This window comes from Adiantum capillus-veneris, chromosome 9 (genome assembly GCF_014529385.1).
Source record: "Adiantum capillus-veneris isolate H3 chromosome 9, ASM1452938v2, whole genome shotgun sequence".
In the NCBI taxonomy this organism is placed as follows: Eukaryota; Viridiplantae; Streptophyta; class Polypodiopsida; order Polypodiales; family Pteridaceae; genus Adiantum; species Adiantum capillus-veneris.
This window is the reverse complement of record NC_140939.1, coordinates 79,052,183-79,079,121: the sequence shown is the minus strand read 5'-3', so window position 1 is coordinate 79,079,121 and position 26,939 is coordinate 79,052,183. Positions and strand designations below refer to the sequence as shown.

The 26,939-nt window shown below is 40.3% G+C and overlaps 1 pseudogene; it reads left to right on the top strand.

The window, feature by feature from the left end:
* The window catches only part of LOC147450707 (uncharacterized), a 245,791-nt pseudogene that overhangs the window by 88,174 nt on the left and 130,678 nt on the right, over positions 1 to 26,939 (top strand).

The window sequence follows — 26,939 nt, the reverse complement described above, 5'->3', positions numbered from 1 at the left end:
ATCTTCCATAGCCAAGGGTGTAGAGGTCATGCTCAAGACAAGCATGGTGATTGCGGTGATGGTGATGGTGTGGGTGTGTGTGTGTGTGCACTAGGCACACACAGTGCATAGTGTGTTCTTTGGTGATGTTGTGTGTGTCTTTAGTGTGATGGTGACCCCTCTTTATATAGGGGAGGAGGGGGGAGAAATTATAGAATTTAGAAATGAAGAGATCATTATCTACATAGGCCATGTCACTATGGGCCCCACTTGTCTGGCTGTGTGTATATGTGCTAGAACAGTAGTCTCATGAGAGAGACACTAAGAGAGAGAGATGGGTTGATGAAAAAAAGTGAGAGGTGACATGGAGACTAAAGTAATTACAAGAGGGGAGAGAGGGGACTGTGTTCAGAGGTGAATCTGTGTGCAGATGTATGTGAACACAAGAAAAATTAGGTAACCACCGGGTGGGGATGGGTCTGTGGGCACCTTTTTCAATGAAACTGAGTGTGTGTGAGTGTGGGGGAGGTTATTTAGCTACAAGACAAGAGACATGGTGCCCTTTAGAGAGAGAGAGGGGGGTATTTGGGTCATGGGATATGATAGGAGAGAGAAACGGGGGGTGGGGTATACTATTTTGGAAGATAGGGTAAGTTTCATGTGAAGTAGGGTGCATTATTGGTGAGTTAGAATGAATTATTGGTGAGAGGTGGGGTAGCTTGAGGGGAGAGAGAAAGGAGAAAGGACAAGGGGAAGAGAGAGGGGGTTGACCTTTTGAGTGGAGGAGAGGAAAAGGGACACACGGCGGGGCAACAGTGAAGAAAAAGGAGGCAAGGTGGGGATGGGCTACTCCGCAGGCATGAGGTGGCCTATTTTACCTTTCTTATATATTTACATAATCATACTTATTTTTTTCTTACTTTTTCCAATGTCTTTCATCACTCCCTCCCTAAGAGGGGGTTTTCATGGGGTGGGGACGAGAGAAGAGGGGTATGGGAGCTTGGCTTGTGAAAATCGCCCATCATTAGCCCTCCCCTTTTGGCTAGAGGCATTCATGTGTCTAGCTCATCTGTTTGATCATTATCGTCGGAGGTGGCAGCTGATGGTGTGTCCTCATCTGGAATGTCAATAGGTGGAGCCTGGTCAAATCGAAGAAAATAAGGTTTAAGTCGCCAACCATTTACCCTGGTTTTATGAAGTTTTCTATCAGCCTCCATAAGCTAGTAGCTTCCATTGGCATACTTTTTCCTGACGATGAAAGGACCTTCTCATCGGAGTAGGAGTTTCTTATCCTTGCGCGTGTCGAAGCGATTGTCGTAGCGGAGCACCAACGTTCCTTTCTTCAATTCTTTTTTCCGGAGATGCTCGTTAAAGCTAAGCCGTCTATGCTCTGCTTGTGATGCATAATAATTTATTGCTTCTTCTCTGTCCAGCTACAGTCTTTCCGAGTTGATGATGTGATCTCTCAAATGCATGTTGGGCTGTTGAAGCTAACTTGCCATTACTCTGAGACTTTGTAGTTGCACTTCAATGGGCAAGATTGCTTCCTTACCAAATACTAGATGATACGGTGTGAATCCCAAGGATGTACGAAATGAAGTTCTGTAGGCCCATAAAGCTGGTAGTAGATACTTATCCCAGTCTCCAGGATGATTGTTTACCTACTTGGTAATAATTTTAGAAACCATTCCATTTACCTTTTCAACTAGGCCATTACATTGAGGGTAATATGGTGAAGAGTGTCTCCTTGTAATGCCCAGTTTCTGCATTAATTCTCCTACCAAGTCTGCTCTGAAACCTGGCCCTCTATCAGAGATGATCTCTAAAGGTGTGCCAAACCTACAGCATATGTGCTCGTAGATAAATTTAGCTACCTCTACCGCTGTGATTCTAGTGGTGGCTGTAGCCTCTGCCCATCTAGTCATGTAGTCCAATGGCATCGATACCCCATTTTTCAAATGGGCCATATGAGAGAATAGGTGTCTGTGGTTCAGGCATAAGTGACCTAGTGCCGGCCTTTTGACACAACTTACACGTTTTGCACCAGTGGTGTACATCACGGTTGAGGCTAGGCCATATGAAGCCTTCCTGCAAGATTTTCCTACTTGTTATGTCTAGGGAAAAGTGACCACCACAAACCCCGTCGTGACAACTAGCAATTACTCCCGTGATTTCTTGAGAGAGAGGGACCTTCCTGAGTATTTGGTACTTACCCTTATAGTACAAACCGTCATTGATGAGTCGATACCTTGTGGCCTTCCGCGTCAGCCATTGCTTCTGTCCCTTTGTTAAATCTGATGGGCATTCTCCTGTTTCCAAAAAATGCATGATGTCAGGCAAGGCATCACTGCTTTGAAATAGAGGGAGCTTTAGCTTTATTGCTCCAACCACCACTTCCTGTAGTCTTTCACTTTCTAGGGCATCTGCTTCTTGGTTTTGATCCCTTGGGATATGGTGTATTTGAACTTCTTCAAACTTACCCAACAAGGTTTTTACACCACTTAAGTGAGTCCTTAAACTAGGATTCTTGCATGTCCATGCTCCATTTACTTGCCTTACCAGAAGTAGAGCATCCCCAAATACATTAAGGCGTTGTACACCTTGTGAGACGCACCATTGTAGACCCTTGGTTAGTGCTACATACTCAGCTTCATTGTTAGAATGTGAATCTAACAATTGGCCCAATGAAAATACCTTTGTCCCTTTGTCATCAAAGACCACTATGCTTGCAGCTGCTTTGTCAGACGCTCGCTAGTAGGCTCCATCAAAGTAGAGAGAGTATGCTCCTTCTACCATCGGTGGTACTTCCCTTAGATTGCTTCTCCTTCCCTTCAAAGACTTGGTAGGTCATGAGTCCCCCCAAACTTGCCCTTGTCGTGCTTTCTACCTGTACCGTGTAGTCAAACTCTTGCAGACGAACTAGCCATTTAGTAATTCTAGCAGACACATCCATGTGTTGTACAACATAGGGAAATATTTCATCCGTGGTTAGAATCACAAATTGCTTAGGCAGCAAATATGACCTAAACTTTGTAGTTGCAAATCTAAGAGCCAGGACTAAGTTTTCCACATGGGTGAAACCTTTCTCTCCTGCTGTCATCATTCGACTAGAGAAGTAGATTGGCCTCATGAAAGATGTCGCCGTATCCTTTTGGAGTAGCACAACCCCCAATGATTCATCACCAACACTTGAGGTGACATAGAATTTTTCATCCCACTTAGGTGGTGAGATAGTTGGCAGAGTGGCTAAGACCTCCTTTACCTTGTTGTAGTGATGTTCGCTTTCCTCGTCCCAAGTGAAAGTTGATCTTTGAGTGAGTTGTTGCAGTGGTAGAATAAGTTGTGATAGTAGATGTATGAATCTACTTAAGTACCTCACCTTCTGTAGAAAAGAGACCAGTTGACGTGCGGTCGTTGGTGAAGGTAGGGCTATGAGTGCGGACACCTTACTTGGGTCGGCGTTGATACCTCTTGCTGAAATTTCATGGCCTAGTAGAATGACTTTACTCTCCCCAATGTGACATTTATCCACATTTAATTGCCCACCTAGGCTCTGCAACCTGGCCAAACCTTCAGTTACCTTTTCTAAATGTGAAATACGAGAGCTATATATACAAAAATCATCAATGAACACTCTTATGGATGTTCCAAAGAACGGTTGAAAAACATATGTGACATATCTTTGGAATGTGGCAGGTGCATTTGTGAGACCAAATGGCATAACCCTGTATGCAAAACAACCCCATGGCGTGATAAAAGAGGTTTCTAGCTGATCTTCCAAGGCTATGCGTATTTGAAAGTATCCAGAATAACCATCACAGACGGTATAGCATTCAAAACCCGCTACTTCATTCAGAATTTCATCCAAGAAAGGGAGAGGAAAGTGGTCTCTCTTTGTAGCTGCATTTAGTGGTTTGTAGTCAGCACAGACCCTCCACTTACCATTCTTTTTAGGCGTCACCACTATGGGTGACACCCATTCTGAGTTTTCTACAGGATAGATGAATCCTGCCTCCAGCAGTTTCCTTACCTCGGCCAAGAGTGCCTTTTCTTGTATGACCCCCAGTTGTCGTAGCTTTTGCACAACTGGTTTTACCCCTTCCTTCAGCTTAATATGATGTTCCACCACTGTAATGCCTCTGATTCTTTCATAGTTGTCAATGAACAGGTTAGGAAATCCCATCAACATTTGCAAAAAACTATCTTTCTCCTCAAGTGTTAATTCCGTAGACAACATACCCTTCAACCTACTTCCTCCTAGGCCAGGTGATTTTCTCTCCTCTTCATTGGGTTTCCCTTTTGGTGATGGATCACCAGTTGTGCTTACCCTTTGTGGATCCTTCATAATTATACCCATCACATCAATGGAACTGTCACTTTCTTCGGTGGATGTGGTCTCCTCCTCAGAACTGGAAGATTCGCTAGTGGTTTCATCTGCCGATGTTTCCAGATTCATTTGCTTCTGCTTGCCAATCCTCATGTCGTAGTAGATTTTCTCCCCTTTCTTACTGGTCATGCGTAGAAGGCGAGTACCCCAGTCCTTGTACAAGACATCCTTACATGGCCACAGCTGCTACACCTTGTACCTAAAGTAAGGCGACAATGGTCTAAAATGGTAAGTACAAGACATCCATGTTGCATCCCGAAATTGCTCCGGCTACCTTTGTTTTGGAGTGTCTTGTACTTACCATTTTAGACCATTGTCTCCTTACTTTAGGTACAAGGTGTAGCAGCTGTGGCCATGTAATCTTCGGTCCTTGCTCTGCCACATCCAATGTTAGATCATAGGGCTTAGAACTTTTCCCTAGTTGGAAGTCGGTGATGCCCAATTTTCGTCGTGGCCTGGATGGCCTCTTGCTAGTTTCTCCTCTCATGCTTCTCTCATCATTTGATTGTGTAGCTTTCTCCCTCCTAGCTCTTTTCACAGTCATGGCTTCAAGTGGTTCTAAAAAGGTTACCTTCTCCTTACCCTTGTCCCTCTCCTTTGCTCTAGGTGGATCCACTACTACGGCTTTTCCTTTCTCTTCTAGCCTTATGATGTTTACACGGCGATCAGGTGGTGGGGTTGGTGGAAGAGGTGGAATGGATGCTTGTAGTGGTGTCTGGGGTGGACGTAGAATTTGTGTTGGTGGGGTTGGTGCTCGGGGTGGGGGTGTTCTTTCTCTAGGGGGTGACAATTGGTTCCTCTTACCTCCTCTATTATAGTTTTGTCGTGGTTTGGGACAGTAGTACATACCGTGACCGTCTTCTCCGTAGTTGTAGCAATGATACTCCCTATTTTGTCGTCGTGCTCTTCCAGGGTCTTGATCTCTTTCTTGACTCCTCTCTTATTGTATTAAGTGGACAGACAAATTCTGCAGTTGGTCAGTAATATGGGCCAACATATCTTGTTGGTCATCTCTTACCCAAAGAGCCGGTGGTGGTGGTGGAATGGTGGTTGTCGTAGTTGCTGGTCGACATGATGTTGCTGTTTCTGTTGACTCGGTTTCTTTGGCTTTCATTCGCAGCTTCTTGTCCTTAAGGCGAACAATCTCAACGGCTAACTCGTACGTAGCCGAGAATCTACCTTTCACCTTCTCCTTGAGAAGCGGCCATAAGCCATGCGTGAACCGATCTTTTTTTAGGAAATCGGGTGCAGCTTCCCCCCTTTCCAGTGACTCAACCCACCGTTCCCACAAATCCACGAATTTGGACTCATAGGTGGCATATTCTAAAAGACCCTCCTGCTTCAAGTCTCTCAACTTATCCCACAACTTTTCTGAAGTGGTACCTCTCCCAAAGCGCCTCTTAAAAGCGGTTTTTAAGGGTTCCCAGTCATCCTTGGTTGCTTGTGGAAGTGCATTGTACCATGATCTAGCTTCTAGCTTCATGAGATGTTTAAAGATTCTAACCCGGGATTCATCCGTATCTTTGTTGCTCACTACACATGCTACTTCAAAGTCATCTAGGAAGTCTGTTACCAAATCCTCCCCCTTCTTTCCTTTAAATGTTGGAAATGCTACACTTGCCATGATTACTGAGAGAGAGCTAGAAAGACACACTGCTTAACTTGCAAAAGTTTTTTCTTCTTTACAAGGAGGCGTGTATACCCTCTTATACTAGGACATAGATTAAAACTTCAAACGGTACATTGCCTTGTACCAAAGGTAGGACAAATGGTTGATCTGATGCCAGAACCTCAAAAAATCGCTCCCCACCCAGCATGCTGTCAATGACGTGCTGGTAGTGAGCCTTCAAATCAAGTATTACCTTGATTGAGCGTACACATGTTGGTATGTGTGATCTGTCTTGAGGTAGGTTGTACTGATTCATGTGAAGCTTAGAGGTGCTTAGTCACTGTCCAAGCTTGTAAGAGGGGGTGGTGTTCTTTCCTGAAACAAACTCAGTAGATCCCTAGTTTCTCTAGTCAGAGTGTGAGCCAATGATTCCGTTATCTGTGCTGCAGCATCAGGTGCGACTTGAAAACTGACTGTGATAATTACCTCGGGGACTTGAGTTACCCGATTCTCAAAGTAGAATAGTGTTGATTCTCTATTGTGCAGAGCTCCTTCCATTTTGTTGTTGTTGGTTGGTTGTAGGTTGCGGACATGGTTTCGACCTTCTCCTTCTTCTTCTTGGCACTTGGCCTATGTATATCCATTGGGTTTGGCATGTTGGTTGACTCTCCCACTGCAAATCGATTACCGTTACACTTGGCACTCGAGCTTCAATGGAGATACGGAGTTCGTCTAGTTGTGCTTGGAGCTCTTCTTCTTCTGTCATCCAATTAGCAAATCCTGCTAGCCATTCATCCATTCACAATAGTTTAGGGGTTTCAGTCTTGTAAACTGAAGGGTTTCATGAAAAGATCCTCAGTGGGGGCACCAAATGATGGGAGCAAAGCGAACCCCGAACCCCCGACGGCCTCTAAAACACCGGGGACTAAATGGAGCGCCTCGAGCCTGTCATGGTAAAGCAAACAGGGGGCACCACCTAGCTTCAGCGGCTAGGACGCAAACAACACACCACCATAACAAAGTTTTCATCCAAGAGAGATGGATGCTTGGGAGCAATGATGAAGAGGAAAGGGAATGAGATCAAGTGAGAGAGAGAGAGAGAGAGAGAGAGAGAGAGAGAGAGTGAGGGAGGGGGTATAGCGGCTTAGTACTACTCACCACAAAAGGATGGCGAATCCGCACACCCTTTACACATACACAAGCTCACTCCAAACACAAGACTAGGTGGCGATTCCGCACACCTCACATGGGCAAAACATTGCAAGAAAACATACTCACAAAACCTCAAGCTTTATTTAGAGAATAAGGCGATGAAATGGGGAGCATAGGGTAGGGGAATGAGAAGGGAGAGCGTGGTAGAGCACATGGCGGATAGGTGGGAGTTGATGGCGAAGACTCGCACGAGGGTTATGGCCATCATCCTTCATTTAGTTTCCCTTCATCTTCCATAGCCCAAGGGTGTAGAGGTCATGCTTATGTGTGTCCTTAGTGTGATGGTGACCCTTCTTTATATAGGGGAGGAGGGGGGAGAAATTCTAGAATTTAGAAATGAAAAAATCATTATCTACATAGGCCATGTGACTGTGGGCCCCACTTGTCTAGCTGTGTGTATATGTGCCAGAACAGCAGTCTCATGAGAGAGAGACTAAGAGAGAGAGATGGGTTGATGAAAAAAAGTGAGAGGTAACATGGAGAATAAAGTAATTACAAGAGGGGAGAGAGGGAAGTGTGTTCAGAGGTGAATCTGTGTGTAGATGTGTGTGAACACAAAAAAAATCAGGTAACCACCGGGTGGGGATGGGTCTGTGGGTACCTTTTTCAGTGAAACTGAGTGTGTGTGAGTGTGGGGGAGGTTATTTAGCTACAAGAAAAGAGACATGGCGCCCTTTAGAGAGAGAGGGGGGTATTTGGTTCATGGGATATGATAGGAGAGAGAAAGAGGGGGTGGGGTATACTATTTTGGAAGATAGGGTAAGTTGCATGTGAGTTAGGGTGCATTATTGGTGAGTTATAATGCATTATTGGTGAGAGGTGGGGTAGCTTGAGGGGAGAGAGAAAGGAGAAAGGACAAGGGAAAGAGAGAGGGGGTTGACCTTTTGAGTGGAGGAGAGGAAAAGGGACACCCGACGGGGCAACAGTGAAGAAAAAGGAGGCAAGGTGGGGATGGGCTACCCCGCGGGCATGAGGTGGCCTATTTTACCTTTCTTATATATTAACATAATCATACTTTATTTTTTTTCTTACTTTTTCCAATGCCTTTTATCACTCCCTCTCTAAGAGGGGGTTTTCATGGGGTGGGGACGAGAGAAGAGGGGTATGGGAGCTTGGCTTGTGAAAAGCCCCCATCATTGTCATCAATATGGAATCACCAAACATGTCTTCATAAATCTTTTATTGTCACTAAGTTTGTCGTCATGAAATCAATTCTTAGATCAATCCTGCATATATCATAGACTCAAAAAACATAGTCATGAAAATTATTAGCATCGTTAGTGAAATAATTACATTCACAATGCCATAAGAGATGGTTCACGACACCTCTCTTTTAACGACATATATATGCACGACAACATATGTGGACATAAAGTATGAACATAAAAAGTACAAGATGCATGATACATGATGCAAATGGCATGTGTATAAACTACATAAAACGACATTTATCAACGTAGTGATATCAATGAGTATCATCAAAGTATTAACAAAATATCATCATTGTATCAATAAAAATGAATAAATCATCATGGTATCAACGAAAAGCATCATAGAATAATCATTGTATCAACGAAACAACATCATGGTATCACCGAGAATAACCATGATATCAATGAAACAACATCATGATATCACCGAGAATAACCATGGTATCAACGAAAAAACATCATGGTATCACCGAGAATAACCATGGTATCAATGAAACAACATCATGATATCACCAAGAATAATCATTGTATCAACGAAACAACATCATGGCATCACCGAGAATAACCATGGTATCAACGAAACAACATCTTGGTATCACCGAGAATAACCATCGTATCAACAAAATATCATCATGGCATCACTGAGAATAACCATGGTATCAATGAAATATCATCATGGTATCAACGAAAATCATCATGACCAAAGTACTAACAAAACATCATCATGGTACCATCAAAATCACTATGGTATCAATGAAAAATTATCAATAAAATGACGTAAACTATATCTCTAGAATAATTATACTAGAATCAATGAACGAGTATTTCATATAACAAAAGATCATGTACCAACAGTAGCTCGATAGAATCTGGACGATCATCAATGGCTCGGCTGAATCGGAACGATATGTAACTAGCCTCTACAGAGCAAAGTTACGTCAGTAACAAATATATGATTGATGAAGAAAAAATATAATTGAGAAGTTTTCAATTATGAGGAAAATCAAAAGCAAAAAAAAAAAAAAAAAAAAAAAATCAAACATATTCGCAGTCCAACACGATAACCCAAAATCAGTGCAGAATTTATAAAAACTTTCTTCTGCAAAGTTGTAGACCACATCGATTCCGATGGCTCAGAGCAAATAGTTTTTGCAAAATTGTTCTCAATTGTGAGAAAAATCAAAAAACAAAAAACAAAAGTTTCTTTTCAAGAATGTACATAGTCAGGAACGATAACTCAAAATCAGTGCAGAATTTGAAAAAAATAACTTTTTTCTACAAAGTTATAGACCACATCGATTTCAATTCCTTTGCAAGTTGTTTCTGCAAAATCATTCTCAATTAAAGAAAAATAAAAAACAAAAAGCGAAAGTTATTTTTCAGACATATACGTAGTCCGCCATCGATAACTCAATATCGGTGCAGAATTTGGAAAAACTTTGTTCTGCAAAGTTGTAGACCACATCGTTTATGATGCCAATTGCAGCTAGTTTTTGTAAAATCATTTTTAATTAAGAGAAAAATCAAAAACATATAATGAAAGTTGCTTTTCAGGTATGTACACAGTCTGCAAACAATAAGTCAAAATCGGTGCAGAATTTGAAAAAACTTTCTTGTGCAAAGTTGTAGACCACATCGATTACCTGTGGCGACTAGTTTCTGCAAAATTGTTTTCAATTAAGAAAAAAATCAAGAACATAAAATGAAATTTGCTTTTCGGGTATATACGCAGTCCGCGAACGATAACTCAAAATTGGTGCAGAATTTGAAAAGACTTTCTTCTGCAAAGTTGTAGACCACATTGATTCCATTAGTAGTTTCTGCAAAATTGTTTTCAATTAGCAAAAAAAACAAAATCAAAAAGAAAATTTTGATTTTCATTTATGTACGCAGTCTCTGTAAGTGATATCTGCAACACAATTATCTAATACTGACACTAACATAATGTTAATATGCAAGGAAGCGACTCGGATGGTACCAAGACTCTTTGAGGGTGCCAGCTTCAAGGAGTGAACCTGCAAAATAAATCTATTTACACACTTGCAAATTTATCACGCTATACTCAAGCAATGTACCTATGTATTGTCTCACCGCTCTCTATTGTCACACCTTTTCGGCACTCAAACAAGGTTTTAATGCAACAAAACTCTAGGAGAAGTTCTAAGAGGTCTAGAGGCACTATCCTACCAAGTCCAGGTGCAATTTGACAAGGTACCAAAATCATGATTCATCCTGATCAAGGTCCCAAAAAATGAAATAGAAATACCTAGAAAGGTTTTCTAGGGTCTTGGAACACTCTTCTATGGGTGAAACTTAAAAAACAATCATTTATGCACTCCAAAAAGTAGGTTTAGATGGCACACAAGCTATCCTAAACCACAGAATAATAGAGAATGACTACACTTAACTTAAAAAGTACAAGACAAGTAACACAATGCAATTGTCGAAGACAAATTTGGATTACCAGAGCTCGAGAAAAACGATTAAAGGATGCTTGAGAGTAGCCATTCTCATTATTACACTTCAAACTCTCCAAAAACTTTAGGTAATGATACAAAGGGTGTGTTCAAACTCAAAAATTGAGTTTTCCACCTAGGGATCTTCTAAGTAATATCCGAATTACAAGGCTCAAATGTAATAATTAGTCATTATAACTCAGACTTACAAAAGAAGGGCTCAGCGTCACTCATCTCAAGACAGATTTTTCCATACCTACAAATATTTTCTCAAATAAATAATGGGAGTAAAAAATTGATGTCTTTACAAAGTGTGGTTGCTAGGAGGGTGTCTATCTAGTTCATCTATCAATACATCACTTTGCATTGTCACAACATTTTATTTTTGATCCATTCTTCTTCCTTAGTCATTTGCTGATTGTGTTGTTTATTTCCTTCATAGCACTCATTTGTTCAATAGCACTCAAGGGGTTTTACAAGATTACTTTCTTTACACTATATTTCAAATTTATCTATTGTATTGGTTCTTATGGTTACTATTTGGTAAGCTTTGAGATTTGACCGATGTCTTCTTGCAATCAAAACTTATGCATGTGTTTGAGGGTCATGATTGGCCCATTGGATATTATTTGCACAATTCAAAACATGGATGCCCAAAGAAAATATGCACCATTTATACATGTGCAGGTGCTCTGTTGTATATTGAGCTAAAGTTTGACTTGGATACAAAGCCAATTTTGGAAGGTTTTTCTATTGCATCACTTGTGGGAGCTAAGAGATAAGTTACTATCCAAGCTAAGGGATAATAATTACTTCTTTGGTATGCACTCAAATTTTTGCATGATGACTAAAATTGGATAAGTTGGAAATTTAGGATTACATGATTATTTAACATTACCAATTTAAATCAAAAGCCTTAATTGTCCTGCTATGAAGACCTCCAAAGAGATGGAAATTGTTGTTTTTGTATTATCTATTCCAAAAACAAGCAAGATGCTCTCCAATTTCTTGAAATAAGACTATTTTTTTAGCTAAGCCCTCTAGTAGGTGTGATACTCAAATTTGCACACTTTATGAGTTCATAAAGTGTATAGTTGATGAGACTCCTTGTCAGTGCCCTAAAAACCCTATCTTGCATCCATTGGCTATCCTGATCAAGGAGGATTAGGAGCATATTTTTGTTCATTGTATATTGGTTTCTTGCTTCTTGAGCCACATATGAAGGTTCTATAGCCTCATCTGTGCTTGCCCAAATTCAAGCAATCCTTTGTGGTATATGCCACATGCTCTGGCTCTCTCATATGAGTTTCTACATGCTCCTCATAATAAACCATTGGTGGCATTGTTTGCCGACTCATAAGTGGCTCTACCATTTCTTGAGGTAAAGGTGGATGTTGGCCCAATACAATTTGTGGATTGTCTCCTCCTTGTGCTCCATTGTTGGGTCCTATCTGGTACCTTCGATGTGGTGTCATTTGTTACACCACTCAAGGTGCCTTTCCCTCACATAATCCCGGTTTTAAAGACACTCATTTGTGTTGTGGTTGGTGTATTTTTTCTCATTTTCACACCACTTCAGTGCTCTTGGTACATATGTTGCTTGTTGGAATTCTAAGCCTCGTTCATTCTTCAATTCACTTGCTTGACTATTTGATCAACATTTTGTGTGATTGAAGTAGGAGCACTGAGATTTGTATATGACTCACTAATACTTGAAGAGTCACTACTAGTGGTTGTGTTTGTATCCTCTGTTATCTCTTCGTACATCTTGCACTTGTCAAACTAGATACAATGCTTCCCTTGTGAATTGTTCAAATGTGGTGCACGCCTTTAAATACAAGTCATTTTTTACAGTTCTTTTTCTCAATCCCTCTATAAAGAGAGTTGATAGTCCTTCATCTTGTGGTAACTCTCACATAAGACCTCTCTCAATATATTTTTTAATCAAAGCGAAGCTTCCTTCACCTTCTTGTTCTCCCTTTGATTAAAAGCATACATTTGAGAAATTGTATTGTTCTTTATTTATCTTTTGGAGAAATCCTCTCGGTAAACTCTTGTAAGAGTTGATCAATGTTTAGGAATTCTCTCAAACTTAGCTGCTTGAACCAAGTCAATGCTGTTTCTTCCAAGGTCAAATCAAATTCTTTGTACTGTGTGTGGAAATCTGTCATTTTTTTTGCTCTTAAGAATTGCTTTAAGAGTGAAACATGTGCATATGGTTCCTTTGACCTACTATACATCTTGGCAACACACTTGAGATGGTTGCATTATGTGCATTTTTCCTACCATTCTCATCATTATAGGCTCCCCTAATACAACATCTCTCGCTTCATATCCACTAATCAATACTCTCATGGTTGTTCAGTCAGTTACTCTATCATTATGTCTTACACCTCTAGCATCTATCTAAGGATTTGGAGCCCTCATAGCGTCAATTGTGTATAAAACCTCATTGCCTCAAGCGTGGTCATTTGAACCCTCAAACTCAATGATCCTATTGGTCTAATTATATATAGATGTGGTCAGCTGAATGAATCTTCCGCTCTAGTTCTTTTTAGACTCACTCTTGCAACTTCTAGCCTTGTTTCAAAGATAATTGGCCTATGAGAGCTAGGAGTGACATAATATTAGTGATGAGGTCCCCCAAAGTACATATATCTCTCAAAATCTTTGCAATTTACGAGAGAGAACGATCTTCTATACTTATAAATAATTATGGCTTGGGTATCTCTATCTTCCTCATACATAAAAACGCATAAGAATTTTGACTCCATTAATTCCCCAATATCCGGTTTGTCACACTTATAGTAGAGCATATGCTCCCCATTCTTATATTTGTACAAACTTACATGTGTGTTGCCAGTGTTGGAGTGAGTTTTCATATTTACTCACCTAGGATTTTCATGAGGAATATCTAGCTTTGGCGGGATTTTTGTAGGCTTGATATCACTCTTTTTCTTTGTGCCTATCAATCCCCACTTTTGCACAATATAAGGATTTTTCACAACAAAATACATGTTTCCCTCGTCATCAAAGTATTGATCGCTGCTATAACACACAAGAACTATGTCATTGAACTCATTAGGTCTCTCTTCTAGTTTAGCACAATAGCGATCCATATCATCTTTGTAGATTCTAGAACCCTAATCATTTTCAAATTGAAATTTCAAATGAGAACGTTTCATGATTTTTGTTGGTTGGGATGGTCCCGCTCCCATGGTTGTTTCTTCCTTGAATCTCACACTCTTGAATTGGTTAGCCATAAGGTATATCATATTTCTAAATAAGTATCAAAAAGACTTTCCTCTCATATTGAGTGTAAGGTCAGCAACGGTCCTTGATTGACACCCTCTTTGGTTAAAATACAACTGCTTGGTCTCTAGCAGTAGGGTTTCTACTCTCATATAGTCTAACTCATCACAATTACATCAAGAATTTACATTGGAAAAGCCTAACCTTTTACCTTTTTTGATGCATTTTTATCCTCCAACTAAAAGCACTTTGAGAATCACTCTCTAACTCTTGCAATCTAAACCAAAAATTCCTTGATAGCTATGAGTTTACAGCCCCTCTATTAGTCAAAACCTGAAACCAATAAAATTTTATCGCACTTTTGGTGAAGATTCTAATTTTAGTTGTAAAATATACAAATCAACTCCAAATTCAATTTTAAAAATACTATTATACTATGCTCCTAGGGACTAGTGCTAGCTATGGTAGGAGCTGAGCTCAATTTGTGACAAAGGAACATGGATTGCAATCCATGTACCTTTGTGTCAAATTTCATTGAAACTTGGTATAGAGAATTCCCTTAGTCCATTGATCCTTACTATATGGTATTTATGTGACTTGGATCAATTTAGGTCACCCAAAAGTCAAACCCTATGTCTATATACAAAATTCTGGATTTGAAGTGCATTTGCCCTCTTTTGACCTACTTCTTGAAGTTTTTTGGCAACCTTACTTTTAGATGTTTTGTTTGTATTGGTCTGTGCTACAAAGCTTGTATGGTCTCTATCCAAAAAAAAAAAAAAGGTACATGGATCACGATCCATGTTCCATCTGATCTGGACCCCAAATTGAGCTTGATGATTACTTGCACTTTTTTTTTTCTACTTTGCCTACTTTTGGATCTGGAAGAAAACATGTCAAATCAAAAATAAATTTTTAAGTTTGTCCTACAATTTTTGACTAGCTATTGGTCTTTTGATGACGGTCAAGTATTTTGCAATTTTTCTTATAGTTCCCTTTGCAAAAGACATGGATTGTTATCCATGTTTGAGAACATTTTGCTATGAAATTTAGTTAGCATAATTTCTTGTAGAGACCAAATCTTACCCCCTTTTGGATTTGGATCTCTAAAAGTCAAAAAGCCCTAAATTTTGGTCAAATTTCAAGGTTTTCGTGCCTTTTGCTCAATTACTTGATTTTGAGGGTGCTGTTAGTGTCAAATTTTCTCCAAATTTGTATATCTAGTGGCTAGGAACCACCTTGGACCCAGTGGTATCATTTTCTACTCAAACAGAAACAAGGAGTCATGGATCGAGATCCATGTTTCTCCACGAAATTGGATGACACTATTGAGATTGCTTCCCCTGGGTTTGGTTATCCCCTTTTGCCACTAATTTTTGGGTTTTGATCAACTTTCAGGCTTTGACCATCAAATTTTTCTTATTTCAAACTTATGATCTCACTTATCAAAATACCGTTCTTTGTAGTTTTTTTTGTGAACCTTCTAGCCAAATTTGATGGTTGTAATTGCTACTTATCCTTCTCCTAGGTGCTGACATGAATAAAGAAACAAAAAAAAACAAATGGTGCAAACCCGGGGAGGTCACCTAATAAAAATGTAACCTATCACATGAGTTCAACAAAAGGGTATTTAAAGCTTATAAAAATATATATATATAAGGGCATTATTATTTCAAATTTGAAAAAAAACTTACAGATTTTAAAAGAAAGGGGTACATTATATTCCTAAAAACAAATCACAGATAAGGGGTTCTACAAACATGTCTTGAATGAACGTGATATGGTAGTTTTACACATAGTGAACCCCCCAAGGGTGAAAATCTACAAGCAAATCTTGAGATGCAAATTTGAAGGTGAAATGGATGATGGAATAGTACGTTCAAAGCATTTAAAAAAATGCATTATGAAAATTCATTTTGTAACTCACTCACAACTACCTATGCCTCCCAAGAGTATATATAGCAAGTCCCTAACTTCTAGCCTCTACGGAGCATCAAACCCCATGTCTAGTTGTTTGACTGCTAAAGTGTAAATGGAGCAGATATCAAAATCTAAAGACAAGAAGACTATGACTACGACTAGGTTATTCACCACCTATGGATCATTATCTCCAATTACAACACCAATGCTAGTTGGTCATCCTTGAAGCAGTCACTATGTATAGATTGTGTATGTCACTTGTGTTTAAGGACTATTTAAAAAACTCCTTAATTGTGAATTTTGACGATTAAAATAAGCCCCTTTCCTATTCAATCTATAATTTTTTTTCTCGATTTTATTTAATAGTATCCTTTTGTATGTGAATATATGAGAAAACAAAATTGAATAACCTCATTTGTTGCACTTATCGGATAGTCACATAACTAGTAAGTGACCCCTCGAAGGGGTCATTGCAATCAGAGATCTGCAACACAATTATCTACTGACACTAACATAATGTTTATACGCAAGGAAGCGACTCAGATTGTACCAAGACTCTTTGAGGGTGCCAGCTTCAAGAAGTGAACCTACAAAACAAAGCTATCTAAGCACTTGCAAATTTATCACTCTATACTCAAGCAATCTACCTATGTATTGTCTCACCACTCTCTATTGTCTCACCTTTTTGGCACTCAAACAAATTTTTCATGAAACAAAACTCTAGGAGAAGGTCTAAGAGGTATAGAAGCGCTATCCTACCAAGTCTAGGTGCAATTTGACAGGGAATCAAAATCATGATCCATCCTAATCAAGGTCCCAAAAAATGCAATAGAAATATCTAGAAAGGTTTTCTAGGGTCTTGGAACACTCTTCTATGGGTGAACTTAAAAAAACAATAATTTATGCACTCCAAAAAGTAGGTTTCGATGGCACACAAGATATCGTGAACCACAGAATAATGGAGAATGATTACACTTAACTTAAAAATCACAAGACAAGCAAACACAATGCAATTGTCGAAGACAAATTTGGATTACCAGAGCTCAAGAAAAAACGGTTACAAGATGCTCGAGAGTAGCCACTCTCATTATTACTTTACAAGGCTCAAATATCATAATTAGTCATTTTATAACTCAGACTTACAAAAGAAGGTCTCAGCAATTACTAATCTCAAGGCATATTTTTTCATATCTACAAATATTTTCTCAAATAAATAATGGGAGTAAAAAATTGATGGCTTTATGAAGAGTGGTTCCTAGGAGGGTGTCGATCTTGTTCATCTATCAACACATCACTTTTGTCACAACATTTTATTTTTTATCCATTCTTCTCTCTTAGTCATTTCAGATTTTGTTGTTTATTTCCTTGATAGCACTCATTTGTTCAATAGAACTCAAGGGGCTTTACAAGACTACTTGCTTAACACTATATTTCAAATTTATCGATTGTATTGGTTCTTATGGTTACTATTTGGTAAGCTTTGAGATCCGATGTCTTCTTACAATCAAAACTTATGCGTGTGTTTGGGTATCATGATTGGCCCATTGGATATTATTTGCACAATTGAACACATGGATGCCCAAAGAAAATATGCACCATTTATACATGTGAAAGTGCTCTATTGTATATTGAGCTAAAGTTTGACTTTGATACAAAGCCAATTTTGAAAGGTTTTTCTATTGTATCACTTTTGGGAGCTAAGGGATAAGCTACTATCCAAGCCAAGGGATAATAATTGCTTCTTTGGTATGCATTCAAATTTTTGCATGATGACTAAAACTGCATAAGTTGAAAATTAAGGATTACATGATTATTTAAAGTTACTAATTTAAATCAGAAGCCTTAATTATCCTACTGTGAGGACCTCCAAAGAGATGGCAATTATTGTTTTTTTATTATCTATTCCAAAAACAAGCAAGATGCTCTCCAATTTTTGGAAATAAGACTATTTTTTAGCTAAGCCCTCTAGTAGGTGTGATACTCAAATTTGAACACTTTATGAGGTCATAAAGTGTATAGTTAATGAGACTCCTTGTTGGTGCCCTAAAAACCCTATCTTGTATAATAGAAGATGAGATTGTAGCTCCATGAGAAAATAGTGTACATCACAAGGAGATAAGCTCAAGAATGTAATTGTGGGTATGGTTCCATCATTCAAAGAAGAAGATGGTTTTGTAGTTGTTTGAGGCAACATATGTGGTGGCTCGGGGTGGGTGACAAGAGAAGCGACCTCTAAAAACTCTTTAAAGATCTTGTGCTACTCAATTGGGGCTAGGGCAACCATAAGTACAAAAAAAAAAACAAATCCATAGCCAAACCCAAACAAGAAAAGGGACACCACCTATATATGGATGCAAACTAGGACATAAGAGATTTTTTTTCACAACCAGTAAGAGGCACAACAAAACACACACAAACAACCTTATACAAACACACCATCAAGCGGATCAAGAATTATGTATATTGGAGGGGAGAGGGACAAGAATGGAGCTTATGCAATGCATGGAATGAAAATTCCATAGTGATGTTGTCTGTGATGATGCTATCATGGAGCTTGCATAAAACTAGACCAATGCTTGGTGAGTGCTAACATTTCCATCACATACATATTTTCTTAAGGCTATGGAATTAGGAGATTTTGGAGGTCAATTGGAGATCCTTGTAATAAATTCTATTTCTATCTCCAAAAGTTTTCTTAAAATACACTCACACTTAATGTGTATGTCTCAAAACATAACTAGACACTCTGAAAAGTGAATCAACATTTACACCAATCATTAAAAATGGTCACTATTTCGTGTAAAACGAGCATATAGCGATAGAACTTGAAGCTTTTGACACCTCCATTGTGCTTGGGACACCCAAAAACCTAAAACATGATTATATGCATGCCTTGTTTGGACACTTGGAAAGGAAGAAAATCCCTAAAAAGTGACTTTTGGAGAATGGCACGTAGAGGCCATTCGAAAAAATGGCACCCAAAGAATTTGGAATGGCTATTGAGGCGTGCAAAAAAACTTGGTGGACTCTACACCAAGATGATTCACACGGACCTCATCAAGCGAGGTCAAAAACAAATTTGGGGCACCACCTAGCAAAAAGTGCAGCTAGGACGCAAAGTGAGAATCAACACATATTACACATGCACAACGGCATTGGGATACGTACTCATGTTCCAGCCTCATCAAGTTAACTTCTAACACCCAAGTGAGAATGCGCACGCGAAAGAAATCCAAATGGAAGGATGATGGTATGAGGAAACCACTATTGTGTTGTGAGAGGCTTGAAGGGGTGCCTATTCAAGACATCTCTTGACCAACTCTATCAAATGGCTGCAATGGCAATAAAAATTGTGTGCGTATGTGATTCATGAGGGGGAGAGAGAGAGAGAGAGAGAGAGAGAGAGAGAGAGGATAATAAGAAGATAAGGTAATGGAAATGTGTTGGAGAGTGGAGAGAATGAAGGGAAGAAGGAGCAATGACAATACAATGCAATGCTTCACTATAGTCTCAAGCCTCCACAATCTGCGACATACTCATTCATGTTTTACACACGTACTCACAAGCAAAGAGACTAAACATTATGAAAACTTCAATGTGGAGTGGAATAAGGGCAAGCATCACAACTCCATCAAAGGGAAGGTTTGCAAGTAGCAAAGCTCACACACAAATATAACTTGCTAATGACAAGACATACATAAAACCCCGCCTCCCAATACACTAGTGGTGTCCTAGTGTTGCACTCAAGTACTTAGTGAAGGAAATATACGATGTGGAGAGCCCCCTTTGTCCGAGATTGGGGTTCTCTATATAGATTTTCTTGCATTATTTTTTAGGGATAATTACAATTTACAAGGCTAAAGCAGGGGGGAAAACTGAGATGCCTTGGGAGCCACCAACTTGTCCTTGTAGATGCTTCTCCTAGAAGCTTCTCCTTTCCACATGTAATGGTGCTTCTTCATCATCCACTTGCAGAAATTTTATTTACCCTTGAGCCTTTGAATATATTGAGTTCTCATCTCACCATTGTTGGTAGAGGGAAGGGATCAATGAGGCATAGTAAAGAGATAGATGTATATATATGAGAATGAGTGAGAGTGGGAGGTGAAGAGATGGATTTTTTTTATTTTTATGGTTTATTTGATTGGGTTGAAGTGTTATTTGTGATGAAAGATAGGAATTCATACTTGTGTGATTGTGTGTGTAGTTAACTAGTGCATGTGTGTAGTCAACTAGTGCACATCCTTACAAGAAAGGGGAAGGTGATGAAGTGCAGCCATGGAAGCTTGGGAGAACTGATTAGGAATGAAGAGTGGAGGTATTTTTGTGAAAAACTAAGTGTGTGTGAGCAAGAACGTGAATAGGGTAAGATAAGTGAAGACTAGGTGATAGGAAAAAGGCCCAAAATAGGTGTTTTTCCACCAAAATGGCTCCATCCAAATTTTGAGGGTAGGTGGGAAGGGGGGGCATGGACGGGGTCCTAGGGGCAGTCTACTTATGATATGGGATCCATATTTTTAGAAAACTATTGGAAAAAATGATTAAAAGAGGCTTGTTTTTCTTGTTTTCCTTATGAGCCAAAGGGGAAGGTGGCCCACATCACATGCACCTTGCTTTGGAGCCTTCCATTATGCACCACATGAGATTGACACTTCAGGATACCTCAAGGGCCCATGATCACCAAGCATCTTATCTGTACACATGGAAATTTCTAAATAGAAAATCTTGGAATGGTGGATCCTGCCACTTGACCTTCCAAACTTCACTCTTTCCCTAAGTAAAATTAACTCTCATTCCCTTTACCATGGAGTTCACCAATGTATGGAACTCATTCCCATGTGAAACTCATGCATGCAAAAAAATCGAGTCATGATTAGGCAACATCCCCCGAGCGTATCCTCTCAACTAGCTATGATTTTTTGTCCGCACTAGCATCACGCATGGAGCTGGAAGCCTTCAGAATGCAAGATTATTTTTTTAAAATTTTTCACTTTTTATTTTTTGGTTTTTTCCTCTTGGCTATGTACAAGTGACAACTTCTGGGGGGGTCGTGAAAAGCATGCATCATATAGCTCTCCCCTGATGGCTTGGAGACATTCATGTCTCTAGCCTGTGTCCCAATCTAAAAGGTTATCAGTAGTGCATAGAAAAGTGTCAGCACACTCCTCAACCAATCTGAAATTGTATGGTTTAAGCTGACATCCATTTACCGAGGTATGATGCAACTTTCCATCCAGATCTCGTAGCCTATAACTTCCATTTAGGAACTTTTGTACTACCACAAACATCCCCTCCCATTTCAACAAAAACTTACCATCCTTCCTATGGTCGAATCAGTTGTCATACCACAGCACAAGAGATCCCTCTTTGATACCTTTCTTTATCAACTGGCTATTGAACGTTTTTCGTCGCTTCTCTGCCTGTGTAGCATAATGTTGAATTACCGATTCTCTAGATTCTAGTTCTAGCCGCTCCAAGTCGATGATTCATTGCTCCACCTTCTTCTTTTGGTCATTCTGATAGTAGGCTTTTAAAACTCATAGACTTGCCAACTCTACCTCTATGGGTAGAACAACCTCTTTCCCATACACTAGGTGAAAAGGGGTGTAGCCCAAAGAGGTATTGAAAGATGTCCTGTAAGCCCAAAGTGCTGCATCAAAGTGTTTGTCCCATGCCTTTGGGTGCATATGCACTTGCTCAGTGATAATTTTACAAATAAGGCCATTCACCTTCTCAACTAGCCCATTACATTGAGGATAATAAGGAGTAGAGTACCTACGCTTTATCTTCAATTTTTCCATTAACTCCCTTACTAGATCTGCTCGAAAACCAGGTCCTCTATAAGATAGGATCTCCAAAGGCTACCAAACCTACAACAAATGCACTCAAAGATGAAGTCACCCACATATTTGGCAATGGTCCTCCTAGTAGAGTGTGTCTCTGCGCATCTAGTCATGTAGTCTACCCCCATGAGGAAATACTCCTTTCCGGATTGCGTGCATGGTAATGGTCCAATTGCATCAATACCCCATTTTTCAATGGGCCATAAGCCGAGATAGGACTCTTCTTTTCATAGGCTAAACTCCTAGGACCAGCCTTTTGAAAGACCTCACAAGTGCAGCACCAGTATTGCACATCTCGGTATAGACTTGGCCAAACAAAACATGTTTGGAGAATCTTCCTACTAGTGATTTCTTGAGCAAAATGTCCACCACACACTCCCTTCTGACAAATACTTAGAATCCTCTTGATCTCTTTGGTAGAAGGCACTTTTCTAAACAATGCATCCTTTCCTCTACAGTACAAATCTTCATTCACTATGTAGTACCTGGTAGCCTTCCTAGCTAGCCATCTCCGTTCATTGCCACTCATGTGCTTAGGAGCCTCGTATTGCTCGAAGAAATAGAAAATTTCCTCTAGTTCTTCTTTGCCTTGAAATAGTGGGACCTTTACAGTGACAGCCCCCAACATGACATTTTGCAACTCTTCTGTAGCCAACGCATCTGCTTCTTTGTTCTTCTCCCTTGGCACAAAGTGGATTCGTGCCCTATCAAACTTACTCATTAGAGATTTGGCTTCCCTCATTTTGGTAGCTAGTTTGTCACTCTTACAAGCCCACACCCCTATCATTTGTTTCACTATCAACATGGAATCACCAAAAACATTTAACATAGTTATGCCATGGGAGAGACACCATTGTAAACCCAAGATGAGAGCGTGATACTCTGCCTCATTATTAGAGTGAGCCTCTTTCGAGCTGAAATCCTTTGCAAAAAAAAATTTCTCCCAAAGGATTTAACATAGCAATTCCTGTTGTTGACGCTCTGTCTTTTACCCATTTGTAGGCACCATCAAAGTATAAACTATAAGCCTCCAAAAGAAACTCAGGCTCGGCTAAGGGGGAAGTCTTCTAGGCATGCCCTAGTAGTTCTCTCCACTTGTAGTGTGTAATCAAACTCCTATAGCTGCACCACCCATTTTTCTATCCTTGGGGATAGTTCCATGTGTTGCAAAGCATATGGGAAAACATTCTCAGTGGTATGCACAACAAACCTTTTTGTTAACAAGTAAGCCCTAAACTTTTCCACCACAAATTAAAATGCCAAGACCAACTGTTCTGTAGAGGTGAAGCCCTCCCCGCTATAGTCATAACTCTACTTACAAAATAGACAGGTCTCATCAAGAGTGTCTTTGGATCCTTTTGCATCAAAAATGCCCCCAATTCCTCGCAGCCAAGGCTAGGGCTGACATAGAAGGTCTCATCCCAGAAATGTTTCAAGACAATAGGTAAAGATCCCATAATTTTTTTAACCTCCCCAAAACACCTCTCACTATTCCCATCCTATGCCAAGGTAGATTGCCTTGTAAGTTGCTACAGTGGATAGATTGCCTGTGAAAGGAGATGAATGAAGCAACTCAAATAGCGTACCTTTTGCAAAAATGATACCAATTGTTTCATGTTTGAAGGTGAAGGTAGAGCAAGGAGTGACTTCACTTTCTTAGGATCAGCTTCTATTCCTTTCTCAGACACTACATGACCCAAAAGAGTTACCTTGGATTCCCCAATGTGGCACTTGTCCTTGTTGAGTTTCCCTCCCAATTTTGGGGTTGGCTGGGGCCACTAGGGCCACCTCGCCCACTGGCCCTAGCTCTTGTGCCATTGGTGGAGGCTCGATTCCTCCTCGCAATTGATCTTGGAACTTCAGCTTATGATCCTTCTCTCTTGCATGAAGAATGGCTTGATCATAGGAAGTTGGGAACTTCCCTTTTACTTTTTCTTGCAGGATCAAAGAAAGTCCTGCTAAAAAGAAGTCTTTCTTAAGACAATCAGGTGCCCTTTCTCCCTCTCCTAAGGAGTATGAACACTTCTCCCAGAGCTTGAGAAATTGATCTTCGTATGTGTTGGCGGATACGCCAGGACGGACGTCAGCACAGTGAGAACTCACCTAACAAGATTTGTCAGCTAAGGATGAAGCTCGACCTGTGATGCGTGGAAGCAAGCATAGGGTGTCAGCCTACACTCGACCGACTTGACTAATTCCTACAGAGGTCTCTACCCAATGTCTAAGCTACAGCCTTCAGGAGTGCATAAGAGGAGATTTCCTACAACGCTTCCAAGAGCCAAATACCCATCAAACGTTCTCAAAACGCCACAGAACTTGAAGGAGACCCTAATAACACCAATAGGTCGCTCTCCCGAAGGTCCATGAACCAAAATCCCAACCCTAAACACCTGGTGCAAAATCACGTAGGGTGTTTGGTAGAAATTTGCAGGTCGTCGTTTTCAAAAACTCAAGTGCCTAATGTGTAGCTCTACTCAATGTGAACGCATGGATATGCTGAAATGCAAAAACAGATAACGTATGCTCACCAAATCACCAGATGTAGCTCGTGGGTAGAGTTCACAAACCCAGACCGTACACCCTCAATGTAGGTATCGGCACGTATCTCTCGTCTCTCTCTCGTACACAGTACGCTCACTCACAGATAGAACTTTTTAAAAATGACAAAGGTTTTTTTCATTAAGGTCAAAAGTGGTATAATACCTTACAGTCTCAAACCCTAATGTTCCAATTTAACCATCTACTCAATCAAAATGTCAAAAATGGGATACAATCTGGAAGTTTATACAAGCCCCACTATTTACAAGGGTGAAATGACGGTTTTTCTCATTTAAAGAATAATTACAAAAAATAATACTCCGCCGAGCAATCTTTCTCCGTAGGGTGTGTCCATCTGCTAACACTCTCCCCCTCCTTGTTCATGTCGTCCCCAACATGGCAGTTGAGCTGCTTCTTCAGTGTAGGCTTTCTCGCATCTTTAGAAGGGACTCATATCTCGCATGTTGAGCCAGTAGCATCGGGCCGAATATATCGGTGTTGATGGTGAAGAAGCCGGTGTAGAAGGCTTCTTCAAAGGCCTGGAGGTGATACGAAGGCACTCATATCTTTAGAAGGGACTCATATCTCGCATGTTGAGCCAGTAGCATCGGGCCGAATATATCGGTGTTGATGGTGAAGAAGCCGGTGTAGAAGGCTTCTTCAAAGGCCCGGAGGTGATACGAAGGCAAAAACATAATTCTCTCATATAGTGCATGTATCACCTCGTGAGAAGACTGAGCAGACAGATCGTATGCACATCTGTATGTATCTTGAAAGAAAAAGATAATGTCTGTCGTGTGGCCTGATTTGAAGGTTTCAAAGACTGCCATAAGGGTTTTACATATTTTTCTCATCATGATGCAAGATAGTTCAAGCGAGCCACTGAACAATTTGATGGCTCCCGTTAGGGTTTTCACCATGTATTGCTCACTTAATCTCTCGCCTGCCTTCAAGCCTGGCAGCTTCGGGTAATTGAGCCAAGTGGGTTGGCTCTGCAACAGCTCGTGGGCTTTCCATGTCCTCATCCTTGGTAGAGGGCAGAAACTGAGGTCATCTCTGATCACTTTAGGTGCCTCTACCAGATAGATTAAATATTGAGGATATAATTTTGTGAGCCATGCCTTTCTCCAACTGGGTTGAGAATCCACTATCAGCTTGACTCCTTCAGGCTTGTAGATATCTGCTTTGTACAATGGCACTGTTGGCTCCTCTTTGATCCGTTTGTTGATCGTAGTAGCTTCATACTTTAGCAGAGGATATGGGAGAGATGGTTGTAGCCATTAATGCCAAAGGTTACTAGCATCTATCTTCTGAATGGTCATCTACTTAAACACCCTCTACTCCCACTCCAATGCTTCTCTGGTTTTGTCTATTACTGCCGCTTTTATGGCCTTCTGCAGATTTTCTTCTTCTTCTTGTGTCAGATATTGGGGTTCTTGCGAGGTTCCCACAAGGATGTCCTCTTGCATGGTGGTGTCCACTGGATCTGACATATTCTCTATTTCAATACCCTCCATGGTTGTTGGCCTCGTGCTAACTATTGCTCTTTCATTTGTTGCTGGCCTCTCAGCTCTTCTATTTGCTTCTAAAGTGTCTTCTTTTCCTCTTCCGCTTGCTCTCCCATGTTTATTAGAAGGTCGTTTAGATCTGCATTTATCTTTTCCGCCTCCTCAAGCTTCCTCTTGATGGCTTCATTTTCTGCTTGCCATCTCTGAAAATCCTCATCCATCTTTCTTTTTACGGCTACTAGCTCATTTTGCATGGCTTTTTTCTCTTCTTCCAGGCGGTTCTACATTACCATAGATCCCTTAGCCAGCATCAGCCTTTGCCTCTTCTCCAGTGTTAACTCCTTTTGGAGCTCCTTCATTTGTTCTTCATATAGCTCAGTCTCTGAAGACGTGCCAGTGGAGCTAGCAACTCAAACTCTGGCCGAAGATGCTCTTAGCCGTTGGATGCTGTGATCTTTTACATTAATCTGTTCTTTTAGTTCTATTACCTCATCTTGGCTTTCCTCCTCTTCTATCTCTACCTTTTCCTTGGCATTCCTCAGTGTTTCCACTTCTTTGGACTCTTCAGCAAATTGTAGAGTCAAGTTGTCCCTTTCTCTCTCTGCATCTGTTAATGACTTGCTGATTTTCTTGTATTCTTTCTCTACTCTTTGAAGCTTGTGTTCAGTTGCCTGATTCTCTCATTCCATCTACTGGAATCTTTGTAATGCCGCATCCAAACTAGCTTGCAGCTTTGTTTGTTTGTCCACATTCTCTTGGCCTTATTTTTGTAGTGAGTCGACTTCAGCCTTGATCTGAACTTCATTGGTTTTGAGATTATCAATCTCACTCTCCATGGCCATTGATCTTGCTCTGAGCCCGGTTAGCTTTTGCATCACCACATCACCACATCCCAATCATTGGTTGGTGGCTGTAGGTCCACTGTATCAGTGGCCGTCTCTTTCAATTCCACTAACCAAAGGCTTTGCATCTGTTCCTTGGGCCTTGTGCTTGTCAACTCAAAGGCCACAATAGCTGCCTCTTC